Source organism: Pleurodeles waltl, chromosome 6 (assembly GCF_031143425.1).
Source record: "Pleurodeles waltl isolate 20211129_DDA chromosome 6, aPleWal1.hap1.20221129, whole genome shotgun sequence".
Lineage (NCBI taxonomy): Eukaryota > Metazoa > Chordata > Amphibia > Caudata > Salamandridae > Pleurodeles > Pleurodeles waltl.
In genome coordinates, this window is record NC_090445.1 from 443,002,497 (window position 1) to 443,018,530 (window position 16,034).

Sequence of the window (16,034 nt, forward strand, 5' to 3'; positions counted from 1 at the left end):
GATACCTCACTTGTGTGGGTAGGCCTAGCGCCCGCGACAGGAAACGCCCCAAAGCGCAACGTGGACACATCAACATTTTTGGAAGAAAACAGAGGTGTTTTTTGAGAAGTGCCTACCTGTAGATTATGGCCTCTAGCTCAGCCGGCACATAGGGAAACCTACCAAACCTGTACATTTTTGAAAACTAGAGACCTAGGGGAATCCAAGATGGGGTGACTCGCGGGGCTCTGACCAGGTTCTGTTACCCAGAATCCTTTGCAAACCTCAAAAAGTGGCTAAAAAAACAAGTTTTCCTCACATTTCGATGACAGAAAGTTCTGGAATCTGAGAGGAACCTCAAATTTCCTTCCACCCAGCGTCCCCCCAAGTCTCCCGATAAAAATGATACCTCACTTGTGTGGGTAGGCCTAGCGCCCGCGACAGGAAATGCCCCAAAACACAACGTGGACACATCACAGAAAACAGAGCTGTTTTTTGCAAAGTGCCTACATGTAGATTTTGGCCTCTAGCTCAGCCGGCACCTAGGGAAACCTACCAAACCTGTACATTTTTGAAAACTAGAGACCTAGGGGAATCCAAGATGGGGTGACTCGCGGGGCTCTGACCAGGTTCTGTTACCCAGAATCCTTTGCAAACCTCAAAAAGTGGCTAAAAAAACAAGTTTTCCTCACATTTCGATGACAGAAAGTTCTGGAATCTGAGAGGAGCCTCAAATTTCCTTCCACCCAGCGTCCCCCCAAGTCTCCCGATAAAAATGATACCTCACTTGTGTGGGTAGGCCTAGCGCCCGCAACAGGAATTGCCCCAAAACACAACGTGGACACATCACAGAAAACAGAGCTGTTTTTTGCAAAGTGCCTACCTGTAGATTTTGGCCTCTAGCTCAGCCGGCACCTAGGGAAACCTACCAAACCTGTACATTTCTGAAAACTAGAGACCTAGGGGAATCCAAGATGGGGTGACTCGCGGGGCTCTGACCAGGTTCTGTTACCCAGAATCCTTTGCAAACCTCAAAAAGTGGCTAAAAAAACAAGTTTTCCTCACATTTCGGTGACAGAAAGTTCTGGAATCTGAGAGGAGCCTCATATTTCCTTCCACCCAGCGTCCCCCCAAGTCTCCCGATAAAAATGATACCTCACTTGTGTGGGTAGGCCTAGCGCCCGCGACAGGAAATGCCCCAAAACACAACGTGGACACATCACAGAAAACAGAGCTGTTTTTTGCAAAGTGCCTACATGTAGATTTTGGCCTCTAGCTCAGCTGGCACCTAGGGAAACCTACCAAACCTGTACATTTTTGAAAACTAGAGACCTAGGGGAATCCAAGATGGGGTGACTCGCGGGGCTCTGACCAGGTTCTGTTACCCAGAATCCTTTGCAAACCTCAAAAAGTGGCTAAAAAAACAAGTTTTCCTCACATTTCGGTGACAGAAAGTTCTGGAATCTGAGAGGAGCCTCAAATTTCCTTCCACCCAGCGTCCCCCCAAGTCTCCCGATAAAAATGATACCTCACTTGTGTGGGTAGGCCTAGCGCCGGCGACAGGAAATGCCCCAAAACACAACGTGGACACATCACAGAAAACAGAGCTGTTTTTTGCAAAGTGCCTACATGTAGATTTTGGCCTCTAGCTCAGCCGGCACCTAGGGAAACCTACCAAACCTGTACATTTTTGAAAACTAGAGACCTAGGGGAATCCAAGATGGGGTGACTCGCGGGGCTCTGACCAGGTTCTGTTACCCAGAAACCTTTGCAAACCTCAAAAAGTGGCTAAAAAAACAAGTTTTCCTCACATTTCGGTGACAGAAAGTTCTGGAATCTGAGAGGAGCCTCAAATTTCCTTCCACCCAGCGTCCCCCCAAGTCTCCCGATAAAAATGATACCTCACTTGTGTGGGTAGGCCTAGCGCCCGCGACAGGAAATGCCCCAAAACACAACGTGGACACATCACAGAAAACAGAGCTGTTTTTTGCAAAGTGCCTACATGTAGATTTTGGCCTCTAGCTCAGCCGGCACCTAGGGAAACCTACCAAACCTGTACATTTTTTAAAACTAGAGACCTAGGGGAATCCAAGATGGGGTGACTCGCGGGGCTCTGACCAGGTTCTGTTACCCAGAATCCTTTGCAAACCTCAAAAAGTGGCTAAAAAAACAAGTTTTCCTCACATTTCGGTGACAGAAAGTTCTGGAATCTGAGAGGAGCCTCAAATTTCCTTCCACCCAGCGTCCCCCCAAGTCTCCCGATAAAAATGATACCTCACTTGTGTGGGTAGGCCTAGCGCCCGCGACAGGAAATGCCCCAAAACACAACGTGGACACATCACAGAAAACAGAGCTGTTTTTTGCAAAGTGCCTACCTGTAGATTTTGGCCTCTAGCTCAGCCGGCACCTAGGGAAACCTACCAAACCTGTACATTTTTGAAAACTAGAGACCTAGGGGAATCCAAGATGGGGTGACTCGCGGGGCTCTGACCAGGTTCTGTTACCCAGAATCCTTTGCAAACCTCAAAAAGTGGCTAAAAAAACAAGTTTTCCTCACATTTCGGTGACAGAAAGTTCTGGAATCTGAGAGGAGCCTCAAATTTCCTTCCACCCAGCGTCCCCCCAAGTCTCCCGATAAAAATGATACCTCACTTGTGTGGGTAGGCCTAGCGCCCGCGACAGGAAATGCCCCAAAACACAACGTGGACACATCACAGAAAACAGAGCTGTTTTTTGCAAAGTGCCTACCTGTAGATTTTGGCCTCTAGCTCAGCCGGCACCTAGGGAAACCTACCAAACCTGTACATTTTTGAAAACTAGAGACCTAGGGGAATCCAAGATGGGGTGACTCGCGGGGCTCTGACCAGGTTCTGTTACCCAGAATCCTTTGCAAACCTCAAAAAGTGGCTAAAAAAACAAGTTTTCCTCACATTTCGATGACAGAAAGTTCTGGAATCTGAGAGGAGCCTCAAATTTCCTTCCACCCAGCGTCCCCCCAAGTCTCCCGATAAAAACGATACCTCACTTGTGTGGGTAGGCCTAGCGCCCGCGACAGGAATGGATCACACAAGGGTCAATGGTAGTCCTTGCTTGAGGTCTACTGTTAACCCTGGAGTGATTCATTCCTGAAGCAGGCACTAGGCGCAGGCACACAAGCGGGGTTGTGTTTTTATCAGGACAAGTGGGGAAACACTGGGTGGTAGGAATTTTGAGGATCCCTGCAGATCCCTGGACTTCTGCTCATTGGAATGCAAGGAAAATGTGTTTTTTAAGCACATAATGTAATTTCAAGGGGATTCTGGGTGAAGGAAAACTGGTGAAAGCCATGCAAGTCCTGCACCCTTGGTCTCCCCTGGTACTAGTTTGTTAAAGTTAACCCACCACTCACACTGGTTGGTTTTAGCACCTCCAGAAATTATGGTTTTAAAGCATGATTACTTATCAAAGTATCTGAATGTTGAAACCAAGCCTTCTGAAGGTGGGCCATAAAGCCGCGTCCAGGCACCAACCTCTTTATGGTCCATTCACACGCCATTCACGCACAACAAACAACCCTTTCATATCGCCAGCCACGGGCCCAATCCAATCAATCACTCCACTCACATTAACTTACCGCTGCCAGACAAGGGCCCATCACATTCACACGCCACAGAACGGATTAAGTTTGACTACATTTTACCACCTGTCAAGTAACTGCCTCCTTCTTCCTTAACATTACCAAATGCATGCGTAACAAACCTTTACTAATGACTCCTGTGACAGCCACCTGAGGCTCAGGAAGACATGTTTTTCATGCGCCTTTAGCGCACTCTCTGTGCTAAATCCAACTCCTTCCAGTTTGTGGATGCAAGTTGGGGGTGTCCGAGTATGCCGTACAAAGCGATTCCTCGAACTGAGTGAGCATATCTACCTTTGAAACTAAGGGAGACATGCTGGGGATTTCTCATGCTGTTACCTAAAGAGAAGGTCATAGGCTACCTGCCTCCTTCTTCCTTAACATTACCAAATGCATGCGTAACAAACCTTTACTAATGACTCCTGTGACAGCCACCTGAGGCTCAGGAAGACATGTTTTTCATGCGCCTTTAGCGCAATCTCTGTGCTAAATCCAACTCCTTCCAGTTTGTGGATGCAAGTTGGGGGTGTCCGAGTATGCCGTACAAAGCGATTCCTCGAACTGAGTGAGCATATCTACCTTTGAAACTAAGGGAGACATGCTGGGGATTTCTCATGATGTTCCCTAAAGAGAAGGTCATAGGCTATGGAAAAGGGTAGTGTTTGGTACATAGGGGAGTCCATGAGAACGTAGCATATGTCCCAGCCAACATTATTTGCAGTGATGTGACTATAATGCACTTATACAGCAAACTGAACATCTACTAAGTTCTGATGGAGGATGAACATGAAAAGCAGGTCAAACACTGACCTATACAAGTCATTCTCCTTTAGTGCTGGGATGGCACCAATGGGTTTGAATCCATAGGTGTAGATGATGTACATCTGTACTACCTTTACTATCTGCCTTCTACCTGTGCAATAACCCTGTGAAGGCACTCCTACCATAAGCTTTCCTTACCCATCCATGTCTCTGTTCTCATCAGAGTCCTGGCTAATCCTGTATAATAGCCAAGTGAACCTATACTAGTTTGTGGAAGCAAGTTGGGGGCTTCCAAGTATGCCCTACAAAGTGATTTCTCGAACTGAGAGAGCATATCTACCGTTGAAAGTAAGGAAGACATGCAGGTGAAGAAAGGGTACTCCGTGGCAATGTGGCATATGTTCTGTCTACTAGTATATGCAGTAGGGGGAAGAAAATGCATGTTAATTGAACAGAACACCGACCTCGCCAAAAGGAAGTCCATGATGAAGTAAAATTCTGTGGCTCCTTGCCTAACGAAGCAGTGGCCCATGGACGTTCGGTATCCATGCACTGCCACTGAAAGGATTACCCAACAGCAGCTCAACCTCAGTCGATTTCCCAGAACTTTGCTTTAGTATGATACAACGTAAAGCAAGTAGGGATACAGAGGCCTGGTTGTGATGGACACTGGGGACAGTAATACCGACTCTCCTGCCGCTTTCCATGCTTTGAGCACACTTTACAGCGACGACATGGGCGATCCTTTTTGGGTGTTTTAGGTATGCGATCAGCAAAGTGTCGCTCCTGCAGCCTTGCCACATCCTCCAGAACATATGAGGTGGAGGCTGCTGCTTCTTCAGTAACAGCAGTGAGGCTTTCAATTACAGACAACTGGAAGTCAAGGAAAGTCATGAGTCTTCCTGTTGTTGTCTGACGGTAAACAACATACGCATTATATGTTGCCATCTGAATCAGGTGGGTAAACAGTTTCTTGTACCAAGTGCGAGTTTTACGACACGCATTGTATGGTTGAAGAACCTGGTCGTTCTTGTCCACTCCACCCATGTACTTATTGTAATCAAGTATACAGATGGGCTTGTGGACTTCGGCCATCTGACCCCAAACCGTGATAGGAGAAGTGCTCTCATCATGAATTGTAGTGAGCACGTATACATCACGTCTATCTAGGAACTTGACTGCGAGCAGTTCGTTAGAACGCAATGCAGTACTCTGTGATTTCTGGAGCTTCTTGCAAACAAGCTCCCGCGGGAATCCTTTGCGGTTACAACGAACTGTACCGCAGGCCACAGTGCCAGCTTTGTAGAGCTCACTGAACAGCTCTACTCCTGTATAGAAATTGTCCACATAAAGGTTATAACCTTTGTGAAGAAGTGGATGGACAAGTTCCCATACAATCTTACCTGTGACCCCTAACGTGGGAGGGCAACCTACAGGGTTTAGGGTAGAATCCTTCCCTGTATACACTCTCAGGCTGTACACATAGCCAGTAGAGCTCTCACACAGCATGTACAGCTTTATGCCATAGCGAGCTCTTTTGCTCGCAATGTACTGTCTGAAAAGCAGCCGTCCTTTGTACAGGATCAAGGACTCATCGACTGCTATATTCTTTCCAGGAGTATAGATCTCTGGAAACCTGGCAGACAAATGTTCCACGACAGGCCGAATTTTGAACAACCTGTCATGATCTGGATGGTCCCGGGGCAATGCAGCAGAATTGTCATTGAAATGCAGCATGCGCTGCAGTAGCAAAAAACGATCTCTGCTCATGTATGGTGCGAAGATGGGAGTTACCCAAACCGTGCGAGTCGTCCAGTAGGACTGCAAGGTGGGTTTCTGTACTAACCCCATTTGGAGGGTAAGGCCCAAAAATATCTTCAACTCCGCCAGCTAAGTGGGAGTCCACTGGCGTGCCCTAGAACGGGGCCCTAGAGTGCCTCCGCGCTCCCTCAGAAATTGGTCTGCACGCAAATTTGTTTGCTGCACAACTTTCTGAAGAAAGTCAACATCCAAAAACAGATAGATGTAGTCGACTGGCAAAAAGTTAGCTGTATCGACTTTACATCCAGCGTCACCAGTAAAAGGTGGAATTTGGGGCTGAACCAAACAGGGGGGCTGCCAAGAGAGCACTCGTTCTGTGCTTGCGGCAGCAAGCACGTGCTCTCTGGGTTCGGCTAACCCAATGTGGTCCCGCTGCCCAGAATGTGCTTGCGAAGGGACAGCACGGATGTCGTCATTGTCTCCTTCAGACTCACTGGAAGAGGTGTCGTCAGATGGGACTCCGCCGACTGAAAAATCACTCCCAGAATCTGCCCCATTGTCCTCTCCCTCAGATGCTGTCTCAGTGTCTGCTGTCTCAGTCTCTGAGCCTACATCAGAACTGTCCTCCATAACCCGAGCTAGGGCTTGATCAGCAGTCATCCAACGAGACGCCATCTCTGCAACTGGCTAAACTGTCCCTCTAAATTACTATCCTACGTAGAAGGCAGATAGTCACAAAATTGCTTGTTGGTATGTTTGTTGTGTACAACAGGAAATGTCGTCACCTTACCTTCGCTTCTTCTCCAATTCTGCAGATTCTCTGAAAACACTGAAAAAAACAAAAAAAGAATGTATTACTTCACCTTACCACACACCCTGTGCAACAGTCATTTTTGGTGCTCTGCCTCCCATTACCTCCTCTTCTAATTCCCTCAGTACTATCCAGCAAAACTGCCACTACAGAAAAGACATGCATGCATGCATATTGTGTGTGTATATATATATATATATATATATATATATATATATATATATATATATATATATATAATAATATATATATATTTATATGTTTAGAAACAAAGTGGTTGAAGGGTTGCTGGGCGGCACACTTCACTGCCGGTGCCCAGTGACAGGGAAGACCAATCTAGAAATTATCTAATGCGGAAAAATTTCACCGCACTCCATGAAGTACAAATAAACGTGTATTTTATTGCAGTCAATAACCACCAACGTGTTTCAACTCACCAAGGAGTCTTGATCACGGTCCTCGTGGAGTGCGGTGAAATTGTTCACCATTATAAAACAACACACACAAGAATAACAAGCATTTACAATGCAATGGGTCTCGCATCTGCTCGAGTTAGAGCTATTAGCGTTATAAACTCCTAACCCAACTTTTCTTGCCACATAAATTGATAATTTAAAGTTAAACTCTTTCACATAAGAGAGCCGATTCACAGCGCCATGGCCACCATGAGCATCATGTGAAGAGTTACACAAAAGGAAAAGAAGTTCGCTCGCAGTTAAACGTAACAGCAAAAGTGCAATTAGCCATGTACCAGGGGCGATGGCCAAGGCGGTAGCAAAACCTCCCCAAGGAGGGACAAAGGTAAATCATTTTCCAATGCCATCAAAGGAGTGGTAGTGATGGGCGTGAGGTGGGCGTTGTTAGAAGCCCAGATACACACCAACAAGTCAGAAAAGCAGCACATGGACGCTGCAATGCTTGTCCTGAAAAAAATATATATATCTATCTATATATATATATATATATATATATATCTATATAGATATATATATATATATATATCTATATAGATATATATATCTATATAGATATATATATGTGTATACATATATACACATATATATGAGACTCATGTCACAAATCTTTTTCTTTTTATACATGTGTGCTTGCCCTCGGCAAAGCACACATGTATAAAAAAAAAAATGGCCCCATTGATGGTCACCCTAAGGGCTGACCACCAACAATTTGTTTTTTTTTGTTTTTTTTTTACCCTGGGGGGGCGATCGGCCTCCCCAGGCAAAACTACGTTTTTTTTTTTTTCCCTGGGGTCGGCCCGTGTTCCAAGGGCCGACCCCGCCATTTTTTTTTTCTTTTTTTTATTTCTTTTTTTTGTGGGGGGCGCGATCGCCCCCCAAAACAGTATAAATAATTAAAATATTGCCCCGGGGGGGGGGGGGTGGCCCTTTTACGAGGGGGCCGACCCCCCCAAAGAAGATCCCTGGTGCCTAGTGGCGTTTCCTGGCCGTGGATCGCAGCCGCGCTGCGATCCACGGCCAGGAAACGGTGCCAGGGAGGCATCGATGGAAAGGGGAGAGCCTCCCCTTTCCATCGATGCCTCCCTGGCATCTGGGGAGGCCGTTTTGGCCTTTTTTTCCCCACCGGAGAAGGAAAGAACGCTTACCTCCATCTCTCCTTCTCCGGTGGGGAAAAAATGTGACGTCAGCGCGCCTCGCGGCGCGCTGACGTCATAAGGGGGCGGGAGGGGGGTGGGATGGAGACGCGGAAGCTCTTCCGCGTCTCCTACGGTGAAAAAAAAATAATAATAAATCCTCCGGTGCAATGCACCGGAGGATTTTTAACCCCCTCCCTGGTGTCGGCCACTGGTCGTGACCCGCACCAGGGAGGGAGTGTGGGCGTCGGCCAGTGGCCGACGCCCGCATTTAACGGGTTAAGAGAGAAACCCCCAAACCCAATAAAGGGACTGGGTTAATTTATAATACACAAACTCAAAATTCCCTTTATAGATGTTTTAGTATCAAGCCCAGAGACGTATTGATGGTACACCACTACTGTTTGTCAATTATGATATAGTGGTTATGTTCTAGCCGTGTTAGAACCTATCCTACAGATAAAAATACACACCTGTTTCAATCCTTTTCTTATTTATATTAATAATACTTCTATTTATTGTATGCTTATAAAAAAAATTCACAAATTTATTCAAAACAGTCCTTAAGTACTCTTAATTCTTACTTCATTAGTTTTTAACATAAAACTTCTGTTTATAGAACCTAGTGCACAATATTTATATTAAAATAAAAAATAAAAACTTCACAGTCCTTGGTTAGTTAGCAACTAACCGCCCAATGACAAAAATTACTAAAGGCACACCCGGGAAACAGTTTTTGAATTTGTAAAATATTTGTCGCTGGGCGGTTAGTTACTAACTAACGAAGGATCATATAACAGACCACAGAAAGGTGTTCTACAGATCTCACGTGAGACTTAGAATACAGAGGAAACAAACAGCGGGAATAAACCGCCCAATGGCAAAAATGAATAAAAGGCATGACCGGGAAACGTTTTTTTAATTTCTAAACCAAAAAGCAATTCTCCAATTAAAAGAAGAAAATAAAAGACTGGCAATTTTTGGAGAAGCAAAGAAATATAGAAAATGGATGGCAGTAAATAAATTGGAAATGATATGCCATTATAAAACAATAAATCATACATAAAGTATTCTTTGTCCTGAAGGAGGTGGGGTGAACCATTGAAAATACCACTGAAACGCCACAGCAACACTTTTTGTAAACACTTGTATATGAGCAACTGTTATTTGCATATATTGTTTGATAGGTTTTATTAACAAAAGTTTTTGTGAAAAAAAACAAATAAGGTATATAGAAAGTACTGCATGAGTGTTTGTAGTTTTGATTGTGAAGTTTTTTATTTTTTTATATGAATATTGTGCAATAGGTTCTATAAACAGAAGTTTTATGTTAAAAACTAATGAAGTAAGAATTAAGAGTACTTAAGGACTGTTTTGACTAATGTGTGAAACATTTTTTATAAGCATTCAATAAATGAAAATATTATTAATATAAATAAGAAAAGGATTGAAACAGGTGTGTTTTTTATCTGTAGGATTGGTTCTAACTCGGCTAGAACATAACCACTATATCATAATTGAGAAACAGTAGTGGTGTGCCAGCAATACTTCTCTGGGCTTGATACTAAAGCATCTATAAAGGGAATTGTGTGTTTGTGTATTATAACATTTACATTTTACATCAAGGGTTTAAACATAAATGAATGCTAACCTTTCAGCCTCATCCTTTTCAACATCAAGGACCCAAAAACTCAGTAGTTCGGAGATGTAGGGCTTGATTCACAAACGGCATCTTATAGTATTAAAGTAGTACCACAGTAGAACTGCTTACTACAAAATACAATCCAGCAACTGACAGGTGGCAATCTCTACCTCCACTTCTCCTATCTTTTCTATGGCCAGATCTCCGCACATGTAAGTTTGCCAGTTAAGTGGCAGGGTATAGAGGTTAGGATAAGAAAATAGGGAATGCCCACTACAATATAGGAGGGATTTAGAGAAAAGTAAGTAGGTGTTTTGGGTGGGACAAGCTACTAAAAACGCCCAGCCACCAAAGAGAAATCCCTTTGCTGATTACAAACAACACTTGTTAAGTTACTACCTGTTAAGTTACTACCAGGTGACAAAACAGTAGTAAATATAATCCAGTCGTGGAGTATGTCAAGCACTACACATCACTACAGGTACTGCAACAGACATTCATAGGAAATAATGGTGTCAGGGACTTAAAATAATATGCTGTAGAAAATGTTAGACAAATAAAAATTAAGTTAAGAAAATTTACATATATATATATATATATACATATATAGATTTATATATACATATATAGATATATATATATGTATGTATAGTTTTATATAGTTTAATATTTTGTCTATTATATTAAATCATTTTTAAAGTGAACTTAAATTAAAAAATACAATTACATTTAACTTTTATAATAACTTAAAAATAAGTTTAATTAGTTCAACATATAACTTACCAAATTGTAATAAATATTCAATAGAAATGAGTTACTCTGAGAGAGATTTTTTAAATTATTGTTTAAGAAATATTGTTTGTACATTAAATATATTTAAATAGTGAATTTAATAAACATTTAATTTAATGAGCTAATGTGCTATAACATTTCATTCGTTTTGTGTTAATAATAAGTGTGTTAAATTATTTTGCATTTATATTTTATGTCTAATCTTGAAATAAAACAAAAAACTTTGATAGTTTTCGTATGCTTTCCCATATGGAAATCTCCACCACAGTGGTGGTGATCTCCGCCCATGTGTGAAAAATTATCAGTAGTAACTTTATGCTCCTAAATTCAGTTGTAGATGTTTTGTCCCCCTGAACTGAGGGAGTGATGTAAGTCTACGATTAAGTGTAAATCTACTCTTGCAAATGGTGAATCGCACAAACATGTACATTTACTCCTGGAGCAGGAGTTGGCCCTGTAGTCTGTCAATATATGGATGAGTAGCATTCTTTCCACATTAAACTTTGTATTCACTGTGGCAGAAGGTTTAAACATCGTTTGCTCAGACCCTGCAGGAAAATTGTCCCACTAGCCGAGATCCACACTTTTAGTGAGCCATATTATGGGCAGACTAGATAGCCACTGGCACACTTTATAACGCTGATTTTACTTCTGTAGTTGAGTCATACGTTTTCTATAAAGGGTGAACGCTTACTCATCATCCAGACAGGCAGTGGCAGTGTCGAATGGGGAGCCACTCACTTAAGTCCAGAGAATTTGGAGAATGAGGTCAAGGTTCGCGTGCCGCAGTTCTTGGGCGAGAGATGACATGGATACAGGCTCTGCAGTAGGCCGGATCCACATCTACAGACTGCACACCAGCTGGGATCTTACGCATTCCCAAGCGATCGTGTTACCCCTCATTTGTCGGAGCTTCCCACAGTTGCCCCCAGTACCGAGACCAGCTCTGGCGGAGAAAGAGAGCTAGCAGGGCTAATCCCAGAAGTAACCCCAAAACAAGAAGATACAAAGATATCTGACATTTAAAAAAGCAGATAGGCTCGAAAGGAAAAGTTACTTTCTGATGACCTGTACGTACATTGTTATACCGCATGGTCCAGGGCGTGTTAAGGCTCCGAATTTATCGTTGGAATCTGCTCAGCTGCTCTCCAGTATCCTTTAATAGCAGTACGTTTTAACTTTGAAGCAGGTGCCGGAAACCCCACTGTATGTAAGTCGTCTTTGTTGATCTGTATTGTAAGGTGTCCTTTTATTTTTGAGCGGTTTAGCCTTGTTTGTTTAATGATATATTTTGGGGTGCTATAGTTTTAGCAAGAACTAAGTAGGTTAGACACGCCTTGGCAATTATCATTATTCGATGTCATCGTTTACCTGCTAGAGGCAGTGTTGTCTTAACTCCTTTCCTAAGTACTATAGATTGAATTGCAGTTTGATATATTAAAATCTTAGGTTCAACTTGCTCTAAATCAGTGCTTCATTTTAGCCGGTGCTAGCCAGTGGGGGTCACCGGCACTTATTTTGGAGGGCCGGCACATATTTTTCTGCATCAGGCAATTACTGCGAGAGAAAGACACATATGGGAAAGGAGGGGCAAACAAAGACGGAAAATCTTCACAAACGGAGAAAGCTGAAAGCTGCAAGAGTGGCAGTAAATGGTTTAAAGAAGCCCGAGATAGCTTTAGGATAGCTGCCTCAGTATTCTGTGCTCGCACATTTATTTAATGCAGCCGCGTGTTTCGGAGGAGAGCTTTGGGCACTGGGACGTTTTTATTTACAAATTAACTACTGCTTTAAACAAGGAGAAAAATAAGAGCACAATTTCTGGCATTTCCCTGAAGCAGAGCTCTTATTTTTCACGTATGCAGTTTAAATCCACTAGCTTTGCACTGGCTTACCAAGCGTTGCTTTTAATTCTGAATGATTTGATATGCATCTGAACGCATGATTTGTTTGTATCTGTAATGGTGGGAAATCGCTGAACTGGATGAGCCTCCATAATTTATGTTCTCATTGTTTTCAATTCCGGTTACAAACAATGTTTTGCCAGGTTTTCATTTTATTCTGTCTTCTAGCAAGTTTTTTTTTTTTTTTAAATGTGTTTTGCTATTCTACAGTCAGGGAGGATGGCAAATGAAAAATATGAAGGAGATGACGATTTTCAGATTTTTAATTACTCCTACATTGGTTAATATGAATATATTGCAGCAGTGTTCCCCCTATTTAAAACATTCAGGCATCCATTTCCATGTACTATTTGTTTTAATTCATTTACTTAATTTATATAGCACTACCTGCTTCTAAGTAGCTGCTTCGGAACACTCAGCACAAGAGAACAAACTACAATGTGTGAATGGAATTCAGAGGAAGGGGCGCAGGGACCTTTTGAGAATAAGGTGAATATAGAATATTTTGCTGAGAGGACTGGCTAAGCAAGTCCCAAGTTGGCAGCTTTAAGTCGATTCTACAATTTCTCTCAAGTTGGGACTAGGGTGGCCCATAAGTTTGCCTACTGAAAGCCCAGACATTTTAATATCAGCGCAGGTCTTCCCGATGATTGTTGATGCCGGGCCACATTTGCCAAATGTACATATTTGGTTGGTAGGTGTCAATTGTTGGCACATGATTGTAATTAAGAGGGACCTGTTCTTCAGTAGACTTGATGTGTTGCTCAGAGGCCCTGCCAATCCAATCTTCTTGTTTGGTGTCTCATATGTGCTTTCTGATTTTGCATGAGTCAAAGCTTATTGGTGAACTTTCAGGCATATCGAGGGAGTTATCATCAAGATTTAATACCTGATTTAGAGTTTGGTTGATGGGTGTTTACTCTGTGAGGGTGACAGAGTTAAGTACTTTGTTCCTCTGACGGAGTGTTAGCCTGCCAAATTCTGAGATGTCCACCAGCCCAGTAGTCGTTTCAAGCTTTGGTAGGATCAGCCGTCACAGCGGTTTCTATCAGTGCATTGTAAATTTGGCGGACAGCTCCGTCAACAAGCTCACAATTTTTTTTACATTATTTTCCAACACAAAACTAAAAGTGGGATTTTGTTTTGGAAAAAAAGCAATGGCCTGCTCGCCACAGGAGTTTTCTTGAGGGGAAGAGGGGGCTTTGTGCAGTTCTCACTGCCCTTACCACCAGATTTTACATGGCAGTGACAGAGAGTGAAAATTTGCTATGTTATCGCCCACCCCAAATCAGATAGGCGGACACATGGCCAAACCCTGACAGCTTTGTTCTTTTGGGGCGTCAGAGAGTTATATCAGTGGCAGAGACATAATAATCTATGTAATGAAGGTGCGTTGGATTCTGAATGAGTAAGGGAAACCTTCAGTTTGTCTTCAAGGGTACTCTATTGTGATACAGTACCCTCTCCTCCAAACTATAAATTAGGACCTTAATGTGTTGATTTCTATGATAATATTATTATTTTATTGTTAAAATGAGAGGAGATGGACACATACCTTCACCAGTATAATTTAGTATCTATCGTAAATAATCACTGCCTCCGGTTTTGGTTAAATGGCAGAATGCTTGAAATGGAATGACTAGGGGCCAGATGTACCATCAAGGCCCATTGCAATTCGGTAATAGCGATTTTTAAGAAATCGCTATTACCGACTCGCAAAGGGCCATGTTTCACATTTGCGAATCGGTAATAGCGATTTCTTAAAAATCGCAAATGCTATTACCGAATCGCAAATTGCGATACCTGCCGCATTCGCAGCTATGAGCTGTTGGCCCATAGCTGCGAATATTTTGCATTTCCAAACTTGCGATTTCTGAACCAGAAATCGCAATTTTGGAAATGCAAAAGACCAGGGTGCTGGGGCCTAAGGCCCCCCTCCTGCACCCCAAAAACTTTTTTTTCAACATGTAAGGTACACACATGCCAAAAGGGCATGTGTGCTTTACATGTTTAATTTAAAAATGCAGTTTAACTGCATTTTTAAATTTTGCACCAAGTTACCACCTGGTTGCAAAGCATGGTATTTTGAAAGTGCAAAATGCCATTTTTGGAAAAATCGCAATTTGCGATTTTTTCCAGCATAGCCTTGCGCCCTGGAAATTGCGAATCGCAAATTGCGACTCGCAATTTCCAGGTCACAACGCAAGAAATCGTTATTTTAGCGATTTCTTATTTGTGGTCTGCGAATGCATTTCATGCTTCGCAGACCACGGTTTTGCACTCTCAGACGGCCGAATTTACCGATTCGCACTGTTTGCGAATGCAAAACTTTTTAATACATCTGGCCCTAGGTTCCTCACTGTGAGGACTGTAGATGGAGGAGAGCTGAACACTAAGTGCATACATATATGTGGACAATGGCAGAGGATTACAGATTTAGAGCAATTTAGAAATAATTTGGTAGGAGTTTTTTTAGGAAAAGAAAGGTCCATAGAAAATAGGAGGTTCAATTGAAGATATCCAGCACCTCACTGAGAACATAAGAATCAATGATGAGCATTGAGAACATACTGTTCTTTGCAGTGAAATATATAGAGTATAACATAACTTACTTGAATATTAAAAGCAGACTTGAGGGACTAATTTGACAACAAGCCACTGACAACATGCACCTGGCTTTACGAATTAGAGCAGCATGCATGCATTACAAAACAGACCATAGGGGTTTGCCTCTGGGACATAAAGAAGAGTGTGTCGAAGTTTGCATCCTAACCCACAGTGGCGGCTGGTGATGTTGAAAAGTTGTGGGGGCATAACTTGCCCTTAATTTCAAGAAGTGAGCAAGCTCAACTGTCTCACTGAGGGTTTGGGGCAGGAGGGGTCTCGGCCAAAGACCCTTTGAAAGAATGGTGTCAGATATTGCATTTTATAACAGATGTTCACATAACTTTACTAAAGTGCAAAGCATCCAGAGAGAACCTCAGCTGGCTTTTAAGCTTGGCCCACCTCAGAAGTGTTGCAGATCCATCTGCCGTAAAATCATTTTCAGAATATGATGGCAAAATAACGCTTTTTTTCGAGACATTTACCATAAAAAATGACTATAAATTGGCTGGTGAAGTTAAATTTATGTGGTCTATCATTTACCATGGCATCAA

The 16,034-nt window shown here is 42.7% G+C and overlaps 1 protein-coding gene across 3 annotated transcripts in view; it reads left to right on the forward strand.

Annotated features, from left to right (window-relative positions):
- Positions 1 to 16,034, forward strand: part of TMCC2 (transmembrane and coiled-coil domain family 2) — a 647,328-nt gene that overhangs the window by 426,408 nt on the left and 204,886 nt on the right. Inside the window, exon 1 of one of the 3 annotated variants that reach the window (XM_069238539.1) lies at positions 11,912 to 12,182. The exons of the other annotated variants lie outside the window; for them this stretch is intronic. The gene's annotated coding sequence lies outside the window, so the exon portion shown is untranslated. Of the gene's footprint in view, positions 1 to 11,911; positions 12,183 to 16,034 lie in introns of those variants that run through there. 3 annotated transcript variants of the gene reach the window in all.